Below are 15,467 nucleotides of genomic sequence, written 5' to 3' on the forward strand. Positions count from 1 at the left end.
CTTGACTTCATCCTTTTAATGTTTAACCTGGATTAAATATATAAATGATGTCATCCTCATAATATTGTCCAAGCTTATGATATGGAAATTGTGCATGATGATAATCTTGTGGCCTTAGCAAACTTTTAACTGCTTGTCCTATATAAGTCTCAATTTGAACTAAAAGCATGAATTGAACTTTCTTTTCGGTAGATTGGATTCTTTTAGGTCCAAAAATGCTTTGTTTGTCTCCTTTTGGGATGCATTCAACCTCAATTGCATTTTTGGAGCATGGATTTACATCTTGGGCTCTTGAAAATTCAATATTTGGCTTGAAAAGTTGAGATTTAGCCTCTGTTGGTAAGCAATCTTCTTGAAGTGCGGCCATAGCTTTATATTCATCAGATTTGGCCAAATTTTGGCTTGATTGATTCCTTGACTTATCCTCTTCATGATCCTTAAGCCCTTTTTGCAATGAATTTGAAGGAAAATTAGAAAATTCCCATGAACTAGTGATAGTGCGTTGGGAAACTTCTTTTGGTGGGCAATCGTGGTCACGTGTGTGTACCTCATTAAAATTATCCAAAATTGAAGATTCTTGTTGCATTTCACTCCTTATAGACACCTCTTCATGTTCCTCAAATTTTTCATCATTATGTAGCTCTTGAAAGGATTCAAATTCATCAACTTGCTTATTACAAGTAATCTCCATGTTAGTTTCCAAGTCTTTTTGAAATCCTTGTGAAAAAGTTGTCGTTGGTTGCTCCAATTGAACTTGAAAGTTTGTACTTGGAGAATATTGATTTTGCAACTTGCCAATCGCATCATAACATTTAGAAAATGTTTCCCTATGCCTTTCCATACACTCAATCAAAGATGTGCTCACTTGATAACTTGAAAGATCTGAATTGTCATACCTTGAATAACTTTGTCGATCACTCCATCCATAATTATATGTGTTGGGAAAGTCTTCAAATGGCTCCTCCGGAGCAAAAGGATTTCCCACTTGACAATGTTCACTTAAATGATTGCCTCCACACCATTGACATGTTATAGCTTGAATCCCAAAATTTGCAACTTGATTATATTGTCTTGATAAGTCTTCAATTGAGTCTTCTAGAGCAGAAGGATTCCCCACTTGACAATTTTCACTTGAGTGATTTACTCCACACCATTCACAAGGTATAGCTTGAACTCTAAAATTTGCAACGAGTTTAGACATCATAGCAAGATTCTTTTGTAACTCGATAAAATTTTCACTTGGAGAACTAGTTGGCACCCCATAATCCCAATAAGGTTGATGACCATAAGCTTGATATTCCATGATTTTCCTAAAAAGAAAACACTAACAAAACAAAGGTTCAAATTAATTCCAAGTTTATAAAGCAAACAATTAAAATTAAACCCTAATATACAAACTAAAATTGAAAATAACAAAGATAAACAAAAGTTGAAAATAAGAAAAACCCCTAAGTATGCATAACTTTTAACCTAGACAACAATAAATTAAGAAATAAATATAAAAATTTAAAATAAGAAAACAATGTTCAAAGTACTACTAAACCCAATCCGAATTAATATTAATGCCTTAATCCCCGGCAACGGCGCCAAAAACTTGATGTGTAAAATCAACTCGCAAGTGCACGAATCGTTTTCGAGTAATAAAGTGGAAAAATAGGGTTGTCGTACCCAAGGGATTAAGAATTAAATACCAAAGATAATTAGGTTTTGGTAATATTTGAACTAAAATTTAAGATGGCAATTGAAAACTAAATAAACTAAATTAAACAAAAGCAATCAATTAAAATTAGATCAATTTCAAGTAAGAGAGAGAATAATTATGAATACTAGGGCATTTGATTTCACCACTAACTATTCCAATTTAATTACTTAGATATGTAAATTTAATTAACTAGTAATTTTGTTAACCACACTTAATCACAAAATTAATCAAAAGTAGTTTCCACTCACAATTGATAATATTCACATAACCTAATTTATTCCTTCCGGCCTATAAATTAAATCATGCAAATTCATCAAGCATAGATTAAGCAAATAATATGGCATGAGACATAACTATTTTCCAATCAATTATGCATTCATGTAAATCATTGGAGATCCATAATATTATCCTTTTCCAAGCTCAAATATTATTAAAATCATTCATTCCTTCCGGCCTATGAAAGCATTAAGTATACCAATGATTTATTAACAAAACTTATTACTAATTAAATAAAACTTAACATATATTAAAATAATTAAACCTTCATAGTTAGGGCTACATCATAGCCCTAGCTATGAAAATTAGTTCATGGTAAAAATAATTTCAACATCCATAACTATTAAAAATAATAAGATTCACAATTAAAGAGAAAGGAAAAGAGAATAAAAACTATTGAAGAAATTCTCCTCCAAGAGCTCTCAAAGTCGTAGCCTTCTTCTCCAAGCAAGCCCACGTCTCTCTGCCTCCTCCAAGCTCTCCAATTGATCTTCTAAAACTTTAAAACACTTTAAAACCCTAGAACCCTTAAGAGAATCTTAGAAACTCCCAAAATTTGGTTTGTTTCTATTTAAGCCTCCTAAAAGCTCTTAAATAACTCTCTAAACTTGTATATCTTCCTTCAATGTGGTGGGGGCTATATATATAGGACCTTGGAAATCTTTTTCTCTCTTTATTTTCAATGTGGGAGTCTTGGAAGATACCTTTTTTAGGCCATGAAGAGGGTTGGACGAATTTCATGTGTGAAAAGGAAACTGTATATTACTTGCTCTCTACTACTTTCCTTTTATCTAATTCCTCCTAAAAAAATAGTTAATTAGTCTAATTTACCCTTAATGAAGCATGTGACATGACATGTGCCTCATTAATGATAAATTAACCAATTATTGCCACTTGTTTTTATCTTGGCCCTCAAATTGCCTTGATTCCCTCTTTTGATCAATGGTGGAGATTTAACTAGAATATTATTTTTTATAAATTCCAAACTTTAAATGATGATAACTCTTTGCTCGCACCTCGAAATCCAAAAATAACGAGACATTTGAAATCCTCAGATCTTGATGATTCATATGACATCCACTTCTATCATGAAATTCCCGATAGAATCTTTATGGAATCTTCAAGGTATCTTTTTGAAATCTTTTTAATGCTTAATTCGTTCGAGCTCAAATCTTGCTTCCCACCATAATTCGACCCAAAGAATCCATTTTTATGGTTGTTTTCTTAAAATTCTTCCTCTTTTACCTAAATTAAGAAAAATACATAATTAAGTATCTTTCCATAACAAATTAACACAAACTAACAAATATTAAGCTATAAATATGGCATAAAATCATCAATATTTTTCATTGTCTAAAACTAGTTGTTCTATTATTCGTTTTTGCTTGTTTCTTGTTCGTCAATTCTATTAATAAGTTAATTGGACCTAATTTTCATATTAGTATTGTTTGGGATTTAGCTTGCAAAGAACCAATGGATTAAACTATGAGAAGAAAAAGACAAAAGAGTGTTAGCTCATTAGAGGGTAAAAGCCAAATTATTGTGCAAACATGACTGTTGAGACCTTAATTGAATGAAACACGTGAGTGAAATTGCGAGGATCTCTTATATTATTGTACTTTTATTACAAATCTTTTTCTAAAATAAATGGCATAGATTTTGACCCAAGGGTTTTACAAGCTCTAATTGATGACATAATGGAGAAGCTCAATGTGATAAACATACTAGTAGGATCGATGGAGATGGTTGGGGAGATGAAAAGGTAGATTCAACTAGTACAAGAAGGAGGAGCCATGGGAAGACAATTAGGGTATCAAGCTTAAAATACCTTCGTTACATGGTAAGATGGATCTTGAAGCTTACCTTGAGTGGGAGCAAAGAGTTGAGATAGTTTTTGACAGTCATGATTACTCGAAATCTATGAAGGTCAAGCAAGTAAGTGTGGAGTTTCTTAATTATGCTCTAAAGTGGTGGGAAAAGGAATGCATACTAGGAGGAGAGTTGGCTAAGCACCAATTTCTACATGGATAGAGATGGAAACTTAAATGAGAAAGAGGTTTGTACCTTGCATTTTTATCGTCATATTTATCAAAAGTTACAAACTTGTTCTTAACGTTCAAGGAGTGCAGAGGAGTACCACTAAGAGATGGAGTCTCTAATGTTTAGAATTAATATTGTGGAGGATGAGGAATCTACAATGGCTCATTTTCTTGGGTTTGAGAAAGAATATTACTGACCAAGTAGATTTGTTCCAATATATGGATTTAAAGGAGATGTTGCATATAGCAATCAAAATAGAACAACTCAAGAGGAGGGTACCACACATGTATTTAGTTCACCAAATTTTTGGAAATCAATAACTAATTTGTGGAGCACCAATAAAGACAAACAAGATTTCAAAACAGCTTCAAGGCAAAAAATAGAAGCTAAGGTCGAATGTTCTAAGCCACCCCAATCAAGTAAGTCCAATCCAACCCTTTCTTGTAATCATGATATAATTTGTTTTAATTGTCAAGGCAAGGGACATAGAGCTAGCGAAAGTCCAAATTGAAGGACAATGGTCATACAAGAGAGTGGAGGAGTAGAGTCCGACAATGAGGATTTAAGTGACAATGAGATGCCACCTTTGGATGATTGCCTTGATTATGCAGATGAGGAAGAGTTAGCATATCGTGAAGGATTAACTTTGGTCTTCTTTGGCAATATGACAATGATGCTTTACATCATGATCGATCTAATATGAATGAGTATAATTTTAAAGGTAAAAGAGTTGTACTTGCACCATTATCTCCTAGAGTAAGTACTGGAAGATCAAATAGCCATACAAAAGTTAATGGGGAAGCAAATTACATGAGAGGTCGATAATCAAAAGGGAGAAAGAATGATTCCACCCTTTCGGCCAACAATAAAAACACAAAGGAAGAGAAATCACATGAGATCGAGCTGCATTATAAGAAATAGAGTATTAAACCCATAGGTGAAAGTGAGAGGAAAGAAAAAGAAAGACAAGAGGGAAAAAGGGAAAAGAAAAGGAATTTGCTCAAAGTTCCAATTAAAACACCCACAAAACATAAATTACATCACAAGTATGTCTTAATTAAACTTATCAACAAAATAGTAGCAAAAGTAGGCAATACCGAAAGAATTCAACAAAACCTAGTTTTCGGCTTTTCTAGGCAAAATAAAGCAAATTAATGGGAAAACTTTGGAATTTTGAAGAACTGGACCAGATGGTAATAGATTATGATTTCAAGAATAAAATTCTAGAAAAAGAAATTCAAATACGAATGAGAATCAAATTGAACAGAAATATAGAATAGTTGTTGGTTGTTGTTCTTTGTAATTCAAGCTTTTGTATCAAATTTGTTAGCTAATTTTAATCCAAATAATTTAGCACTCAAACTCAAATATCCAACAGCAAAAATAGCTCTCCAGAAACTCCAAATATGGAATAAATAATCAACAAAACAACAATTACAAGAAATGTCTAGCAACAAACTTCGACACCAATTTTCAACAAACCTACATATATATATATATATTTATATATTCGGCTTTCTTCTTCTTTTTTTTTTTTTGCTTTTTTTCCATGATGAGGATATGACCAAGAGTCCTTCAAGATGGAGCCACTAAATGGTTTAATCCAGGAGGTGTTTACAACCCAAGGCTGCCAGTTCATTGGTGAAGATGAACTAACATTGGTCCATATGCTTGGGATGGTGGATGCCAACGTGAAAGAGAGTTTATCGCACGGACTTCTACAACATGGTGATGTGCCATCATACGGTGACATGGCATCCAACTAAGCTTGGCCAAATTTTATAATTAGGAAAATATTAATTTTTATTTATGTTTTGATTGGATTTTGGCATGTTGCCTATTTACATTCCTAATTTAGTTTTTATTAGGTTTTTAAATCACTATCCTAATTTTATTGGAGTTGAATTGGTCAAATAATTAAAGCCCATTCAAATTAGAAAACTAGGAGCTAAATTTGGTATCCTAAACCTAAACACATTAGGTTTCCTAAACCTAACCAAAATAGGTTTCTTAAACCTAATAACATTAGGTTTCCTAAACCTATCAAAATTAGGTTTCCTAAACCTAATTTTCGTCCATTATTATTCCACCATTACTTTTAGCAAATTTAGGAAAGCTTTGTAATTTATTTTGCCTATTTAAGAGCACATAAGTTATGAATAAAGAGGAGACTACAATTTTGATTCAAAGTGAGAGTGATTCTCTTGGTTCTCTAAGAACTATATCGAACTTTTTCAAGCTTTGTTTGTGGAGTTGAAATTCAACTTATCAATACCTATGTGGCGTCTTCACTATACCAAGGTTCTTACCTCAAATATAGGTAACGGGTCGAGGTCTTCCATTGATAACTTGTAATTAGACGGTCCTAATTCACTCTTTGTTACGGGTTTAGAGGCAGGTCGCTCTAGGTTCGTATCAATTTGGTATCAGAGACAAATTTTGGTTAGTCTTAAACATTTGCATTCATATATTCAATAAAAAAAAAAAAAGAAAGAAGGGTTTGCAGCAACATATATAAAAAATAAATAAATAAAATAAAATAAATTTTGTTCTTGTGGTTTGTGGCATTGAATTATTGAGATTTCAAGAGAAACCAGGTAGTCTGAAATTTTTTAGCTGATTTGAGGAGCACCAAAAACAAGCCAAAATCAATACCAAAGATAAGGTTTGGTGAATATTCACTAATTCCATTTTGCAAATCTCATTCCAATTTGCTCTTCACATTCTAGTTTCTTTTGTTCTTGCTAAATTTCTTGTTGGCGGTTTCATCATTGCCTTTTTCTTGTTACTTTTCATTCTATTTGTCTTTTTAGCCGTATTTTCATAACTTTTTTGTAGTTATATTTGGATTGTTACTTGCTAGTTTGTTTTAGTTTGAAATTAGTTGGCCAAGGACCAAATAGAATTACTAGAGTGGTAAAAGGCAAGAAAGGTCAGAATTATAGAGGATAAAAGCCGAGCTATAACTAGAGTACAAACACGAGTGACCTTGAATTTGAGCAAGACACATGAGGGAGTGTTGTGAGGCCTTTCTTTTTTACTAACAAATTTTGCAGAAAAATCATGTCACAAGACAAAAGCAAAGAAAGCATGGATGAAACTCCAGGTGTCGCTGATCCGAAGTTATACATTCAAGCCATGGTGGCAGAACTTCAAAGAGCACTATGGTTGGAGATTGGGCATATCCATGATAGGTTGGATAGGATGGAATCATCAATCCAAACATCGCAGCCACAACCTCCACAAAGGTTTGCTCATCAACGTGGTAGAGGAAGAAATACTCCAAGAAGGGAAGAATGGTAATGTGTGGGAGATGACTATGAGGAAGAAGAGGAAGACATTAGTTCGGGAACCAACCAATTCTGTGGGAGAGAGAGGTTAGACCAAGGCAGTGACTGTGGAGGAATTAAGATGAAAATACCATCATTCCAAGGTAAAGTGATCCAGAAGCATATCTCCAGTGGGAGAAGAGGAATGAGATGGTATTTGATTGTCAGAATTACTCGGAGGCAAAAAAAAGTGAAATTAGCAGCTGTTGAATTCACGGACTATGCTATTGGATGGTGGGACAAAGAGACACTTTCTAAGAGGCGAGTAGGACAAAGACCTACAGATACATGGGAGGAGATGAAGGCTTTGATGAGGAAGCGTTTTGTACCTAGCCATTACTATAGGAGCATTTTTCAGAAATTACAAAGCTTGTCTCAAGGAAATAGAAGTGTGGAGGACTATTATAAGGAGATGGAAATCCTTATAATGAGGGCTAATGTTGAGGAGGATAGGGAGGCTACAATGGCACATTTCTTGGCTCGTTTGAATAAGGGAAAAGCAAATCAAGTGGACTTGCACCATTATGTGGTGATTGAGGAGATGCTGCACATGGCCATCAAAGTAGAGTAACAACACAAGAGGAGGGGTACCACAAGACCTAGTATTGCTCAACACACTTGGAAAGCAAGCCCATCCACATGGAAACCAAATCAGCCCAATTTTGAAGATAAAGCCACCACATGGCCTAAATTCGAAGTTAAGGCTGAACCACCCTCATCTAAGCAAGTAAGTAAATCCTATTCATCTTCAACTAGAGATCGAGATATCATGTGCTTTAAATGTTAAGGCAAGGGCCATATTGCATGTCAATGTCCTAATAAGAAGGTCATGGTGATTCGGGAAAGTGGAGACATTGAAACTGAGGAAGAAGAGTCAAATAGTGAATCCATGCCACCATTGGAGGACGTTGGTGATGAAGATGAAGAAGATTACATGTATCCAGTTGGAGGGGACTTGTCATTCATTGCTAGAAGAGCTTTAACTGTGCATAAAGATGAGAAGGAAGTGCAACGAAAGAACATCTTTCATACTAGGTGCAAAGTCAAGGATAAGGTATGTAGTATGATTATTGATGGAGGAAGTTGTACTAATGTTGCTAGTCTTACTATGGTTGAAAAGCTCGGTTTACCCACTATGAAGCATCCAGAACCATATAAGCTACAATAGCTTAATGATTGTGGAGAGTTGAAGGTGAATAGGCAAGTGAAGATGGCATTCTCTATTGGTGATTATGAAGATGAGGTTATTTGTGATGTGGTACCAATGCAAGCTGGTCATTTGCTTTTAGGACGTCCGTGGGAATTTGATAGGGATACTAATCATCATGGTCGAACTAATAAGGTTGTCTTCAATTTCAAGGGTAAACGAGTGGTGCTTATGCCGATGACTCCTAAACAAGTTTTTGATGATCAATTGGCTTTACAAAGGGGGGAGAGAAGCTGAAAAACAACACACTTAAACTCTATCCAAGCACTAAGAGAAGAAAAAGAGTGGTGAGGATGAGAGTGTGAGTGAATAAGAAAAGAAAAAGTGTGGAAAGAAAAAAAGAGAGTTTTTATGCAAAATAGAGTGAGATGAAGAAGCTTTTTTGTTGTAAAAAGCCTATGATTGTAATGATGTACAAAGAAGCATATATGAATCATTTAACTAACCCTTATAAATCTGTTTTGCTTAGTTCTATTATTTCTCTTTTGCAGCATTTTGATGATGTCTTTCCCGAGGAGATTCCAAGTGGGTTACCATCGATTGGAGGGATCGAACATCAAATTGATTTTGTTCCAAGATCAACAATTCCAAACCATTCGGCTTATAGGAGTAATCCAGAGAAGCCAAAGGAACTTTAAAGACAGGTAAGTGAATTGCTTGAAAATGGGTATGTTAGAGAGAGCATGAGTCCATGTGCTGTACCTGTGTTATTAGTCCCTAAGAAAGACGGAACACAGAGAATATGTGTAGATTGTAGGGCTATTAAGAATATAACTGTCAAATATCGTCACCCTATTCTTAGGTTAGATGATATGCTTGATGAATTGTATGGTGCATGCATTTTTTCAATTTAAGAGTGGTTATCATCAAATTCGCATGAAGGTGATGAATGGAAAACAACATTTAAAACAAAATATGGTTTGTATGAGTGGTTGGTTATGCCATTTGGGTTAACTAATGCTCCAAGTACTTTCATGAGACTTATGAATCATGTTTTGTGTGCTTACATTGGAAAATTTGTGGTTGTGTACTTTGATGATATCCTTGTATATAGTAGGAGTTTAGAAGAGCATGTAGGGCATCTTAGCTTAATTTTAGATGTTCTTAGGAAAGAAAGACTTTATGCCAATCTTAAAAAGTGTGACTTTTGTAAATCTGAGCTTGTGTTTTTAGGCTTTGTGATTTGTACTGCAGGTACCAAAGTTGATCAAGAGAAGGTGAAAGCCATTCAAGAGTGGCCCATGCTAATTAGTATCACCCAAGTTAGAAGCTTCCATGGTTTGGCTAGTTTCTATCGAAGGTTTGTTAAAGATTTTAGTACTGTTGCTGCACCTTTGATAGAGGTTATTAAGAAGAGTGTAGGTTTTCAATGGGGAGAAGCTCAAGAAAGGTCTTTTAATTTGTTAAAAGACAAACTAACAAATGCTCCTTTATTGGTGTTGCCTAACTTTTCCAAAACTTTTGAGATTGAATGCGATGCATCAGGAATAGGTATAGGTGCTGTTTTGATGCAGGAGGGAAAACCAATTACTTATTTCAATGAAAAGCTAAGTGGGGCCGCCTCAAACTACCCAACTTATGATAAAGAGCTATATGCATTGGTTAGAGCATTGAAGACATGGCAGCACTACATGTGACCTAAAGAGTTTGTGAATCATAGGGATCATGAGTCCTTGAAGCACATAAAGGGACAAGGAAAGCTTAATAGGCGCCATGGCAAGTGGATGGAATTTATTGAAACATTTCCCTATGTTATTAGCTACAAGAAAGGTAAGGAAAACATTGTAGCTGATGCATTATCCTGCAGGTATGTATTACGCTCTACTTTGGATGCTAAATTACTTGGTTTTGAACAAATTAAAGAATTATATGCTTTAGATCATGACTTTGGTGAAATTTACAAACATTTTGAAAGGCATGCTGAGGGAAAGTTTTATAGATTTGAAGGATTCTTGTTTAGGAAAAATAAACTTTGTGTGCTAAGTTGTTCTTTGCGTGATTTACTTGTTAGAGAATCTCATGTGGGGGATTAATGGGACACTTTGGAATAGCTAAAATCTTAGCTGTTCTACAAGAGCATTTTTAGCCTAAAACAAGGTAGGGATTCGATTTTTGTGCATCTCATATTTTATTGCATGTCATAAAACCGATGATGCATCTCATATTGCTGATTTGTTTTTTAAAGAAATTGTTGGGTTGCATGGAATGCCTAGAACAAGTGTCTGACAGAGATGTAAAATTCTTAAGTTACTTTTGGAAAACATTGTGGGCTAAGTTGGGTACTAAATTGTTGTTTTCTACTTGTTAGGTCTAAAATATTGATGATTTTATGCCATATATAAGCTTAATATTTGTTAGTTTGTGTTAATATGTTATGGAAATATACTTAATTATGTATTTTTCTTAATCTAGGTAAAAGAGGAAGAATTTTAAGAAAACAACCATAAAAATGGATTCCTTGGGTTGAATTATGGTGGGAAGTAAGATTTGAGCTCGAACGGACTAAGCATTAAAAAGATTCCAAAAAGATACCTTGAAGATTCCATAAAGATTCTATCGGGAATTTCATGATGGAAGTGGATGTCATATGAATCATCACGATCTGAGAATTTCAAATGTCTCGTTATTTTTGGATTTCGAGGTGCGAGCAAGGAGTTATCATCATTCAAAGTTTAGAATTTATAAAAAATAATATTCTAGTTAAATCTCCACCATTGATCAAAAGAGGGAATCAAGGCAATTTGAGGGCCAAGATAAAAACAAGTGGCAATAATTGGTTAATTTATCATTAATGAGGCACATGTCATGTCACATGCTTCATTAAGGGTAAATTAGACTAATTAACTATTTTTTTAGGAGGAATTATCTAGTAGTAGAGACCAAGTAATATACAGTTTCCTTTTTACACATGAAATTCGTCCAACCCTTTTCATGGCATAAAAAAGGTATCTTCCAAGACTCCCACATTGAAAATAAAGAGAGAAAAAGATTCCCAAGGCCCTATATATATAGCCCCCACCACATTGAAGGAAGATATACAAGTTTAGAGAGTTATTTAAGAGCTTTTAGGAGGCTTAAATAGAAACAAACCAAATTTTGGGAGTTTCTAAGATTCTCTTAAGGGTTCTAGGGTTTTAAAGTTTTAGAGTTTTAGAAGATCAATTGGAGAGCTTGGAGGAGGCAGAGAGATGTGGGCTTGCTTGGAGAAGAAGGCTACGACTTTGAGAGCTCTTGGAGGAGAATTTCTTCAATAGTTTTTATTCTCTTTTCCTTTCTCTTTAATTGTGAATCTTATTATTTTTAATAATTATGGATGTTGAAATTATTTTTACCATGAACTAATTTTCATAGCTAGGGCTATGATGTAGCCCTAACTATGAAGGTTTAATTATTTTAATATATGTAGAGTTTTATTTAATTAGTAATATGTTTTGTTAATAAATCATTGGTATACTTAATGCTTTCATAGGCCGGAAGGAATGAATGATTTTAATAATATTTGAGCTTGGAAAAGGATAATATTATGGATCTCCAATGATTTACATGAATGCATAATTGATTGGAAAATAGTTATGTCTCATGCCATATTATTTGCTTAATCTATGCTTGATGAATTTGCATGATTTAATTTATAGGCCGGAAGGAATAAATTAGGTTATGAGAATATTATCAATTGTGAGTGGAAACTACTTTTAATTAATTTTGTGATTAAGTGTGGTTAACAAAATTACTAGTTAATTAAATTCACATATTTAAGTAATTAAATTGGAATAGTTAGTGGTGAAATCAAATGCCATAGTGTTCATAATTATTCAATTCTCTTACTTGAAATTGATCTAATTTTAATTGATTGCTTTTGTTTAATTTAGTTTATTTAGTTTTCAATTGCCATCTTAAATTTTAGTTCAAATATTATCAAAACCTAATTATCTTTGGTACTTAATACTTAATCCCTTGGGTACGACAACCCTATTTTTCCACTTTATTACTTGAAAACGATTCGTGCACTTGCGAGTTGATTTTACACATCAAGTTTTTGGCGCCGTTGCCGGGGATTAAGGCATTAATATTAATTCGGATTGGGTTTAGTAGTACTTTGAACATTGTTTTCTTATTTTAAATTTTTATATTTGTTTCTTAATTTTGGTTTTAGTGTTGCATGCTAGGGTTTTAATTCTTTGCTTGTTTGGCCAACTTGCTTTGAGTTTTTAATACTTATTTTGTGGTACTTGAAGCCAAAATTGTATTTTTAATTTATTGGTGTCTAGGTTAAAAGTTATGCATACTTAGGGGTTTTTCTTATTTTCAACTTTCTTTTATCTTTATTATTTTCAATTTTAGTTTGTATATTAGGGTTTAATTTTAATTGTTTGCTTGATAAACTTGCAATTAATTTGAATCTTTGTTTTGTTAGTGTTTTCGTTGTAGGAAAATCATGGAATATCAAGCTTTTGGTCATCAACCTTATTGGGATTATGGGGTGCCAACTAGTTCTCCAAGTGAAAATTTTATCGAGTTACAAAAGAATCTTGCTATGATGTCTAAACTCGTTGCAAATTTTGGAGTTCAAGCTGTACCTTGTGAATGGTGTGGAGTAAATCACTCAAGTTAAAATTGTCAAGTGGGGAATTCTTTTGCTTCAGAAGACTCAATTGAAGACTTATCAAGAAGAAGACAATATAATCAAGTTGCAAATTTTAGGATTCAAGCTATAACATGTCAATGGTGTGGAGGCAAACATTTAAGTGAACATTGTCAAGTGGGAAATCCTTTTGCTCCGGAGGAGCCATTCGAAGACTTTCCCAACACATATAATTCTGGATGGAGTGATCGACAAAGTTATTCAAGGTATGACAATTCAGATCTTTCAAGTTATCAAGTGAGCACATCTTTGATTGAGTGTATGGAAAGGCATAGGGAAACATTTTCTAAATGTTATGATGCGATTGGCAAGTTGCAAAATCAATATTCTCCAAGTACAAACTTTCAAGTTCAATTGGAGCAACCAACGACAACTTTTTCACAAGGATCTCAAAAAAACTTGGAAATTAACATGGAGATTACTTGTAATAAGCAAGTTGATGAATTTGAATCCTTTCAAGAGCCACATAATGATGACAAATTTGAGGAACATGAAGAGGTGTCTATAAGGAGTGAAATGCAGCAAGAATCTTCAATTTTGGATAATTTTAATGAGGTACACACACATGACCAAGATTGCCCACCACAAGAAGTTTCCCAACGCACTATCACTAGTTCATGGGAATTTTCTAATTTTCCTTCAAATTCATCGCAAAAAGGGCTTAAGGATCATGAAGAGGATAAGTCAAGGAATTAATCAAGCCAAAAGTTGGCCAAATCCGATGAGTATAAAGCTATGGCCGCACTTCAAGAAGATTGCTTACCAACAGAGACTAAATCTCAAATTTTCAAGCCAAATATTGAATTTTCAAGAGCCCAAGATGTATATCCATGCTCCAAAAATGCAATTGAGGTTGAATGCATCCCAAAAGGAGACAAACAAAGCATTTTTGGACCTAAAAGAATCCAATCTACCGAAAAGAAAGTTCAATTCATGCTTTTAGTTCAAATTGAGACTTATATAGGACAAGCAGTTAAAAGTTTGCTAAGGCCACAAGATCATCATCATGCACAATTTCCATATCATAAGCTTGGACAATATTATGAGGATGACATCATTTATATATTTAATCCGGGTTGAACATCAAAAGGATGAAGTCAAGCTAATGACTTTAAACAAGCGCTCTTGGGAGGCAACCCATGTTTCTTTCTTTACCTTATATTTATCTATTTATTTTAGTTGTTTTCTTGTTTTTAGGTTGTTTTGATGTGTTTTGTTTGAGTTTTTGCAAGGTTTTAAGATGTTTAGGTGTAAAAGAGCAAAAGACGAATGTTGAGAATTTCAAGTCTAAAGTTAGGTTTTTGGAGTATAACCACCTTGAATATGCATTGGAGTACATCAAATTGTATGGATACATGCCCTTCTTTTTGGCCGCATGGTGTGTAGGGAAAATGCAACATGTAGGTTTTTCCCAAATTTTCACATTGCGAGGAACATTCCATGTTTTCAAAGGGGAGTACTCTTTACCTTTTATTTACTTTTGCTTTATTTTATGTTTTTCACAATGAGGACATTGTTCATTTTAAGTTTGGGGTTGAAAAGCATGCTTTGCATCTTTTAAATCTTGTCCATTTAAGTGTTTTTATAAGTTTTCAAAAATGTTAGTTTTAGTTTTTAATTTCCTTCATTATGAAAAAAAAAAAAAAATTGTTTTTGTGGTGTTTTCTTAAGTACTTTAATGAGCCAATGATAAGACTATGATTGAAAATAAATTGGTTTTTAGATGGTGGATTTGTTTTTGTGTATGCCTAAATGCTTGAATTTATATTCATATATTGTTACTTTCAATAAATTTTGAGCACATAATCAATAATGCATAATTTAGATTGTGTTTTGAAGAAGGTTTGCATGAATTAGAGTACTTTATTATTAATTGAACTCTTGAACTTGCTTGATTATTGCTTGAGGGGAAATCCTAGGTGGATGCATTACTAAGAATATGATTTAGGCCATCTTTGTTTAAGTTTGAGCCTTTCAAGCCAATCTAATACATTATCTTCCACTAGTACCTTATTTGAGCCTTTAGGATGCATAAAGATTTATTAGAGCCCTTTCTTCATTAAATTTGAGCCTTTAGGGTGCATGCAACACTAAAACCAAAATTAAGAAATAAATATAAAAATTTAAAATAAGAAACAATGTTCAAAGTACTACTAAACCCATTCTGAATTAATATTAATGCCTTAATCCCCGGCAACGGCGCCAAAAACTTGATGTGTAAAATCAACTCGCAAATGCACGAATCGTTTTCAAGTAATAAAGTGGAAAAAT

Source organism: Ziziphus jujuba, chromosome 1 (genome assembly GCF_031755915.1).
Source record: "Ziziphus jujuba cultivar Dongzao chromosome 1, ASM3175591v1".
In the NCBI taxonomy this organism is placed as follows: domain Eukaryota; kingdom Viridiplantae; phylum Streptophyta; class Magnoliopsida; order Rosales; family Rhamnaceae; genus Ziziphus; species Ziziphus jujuba.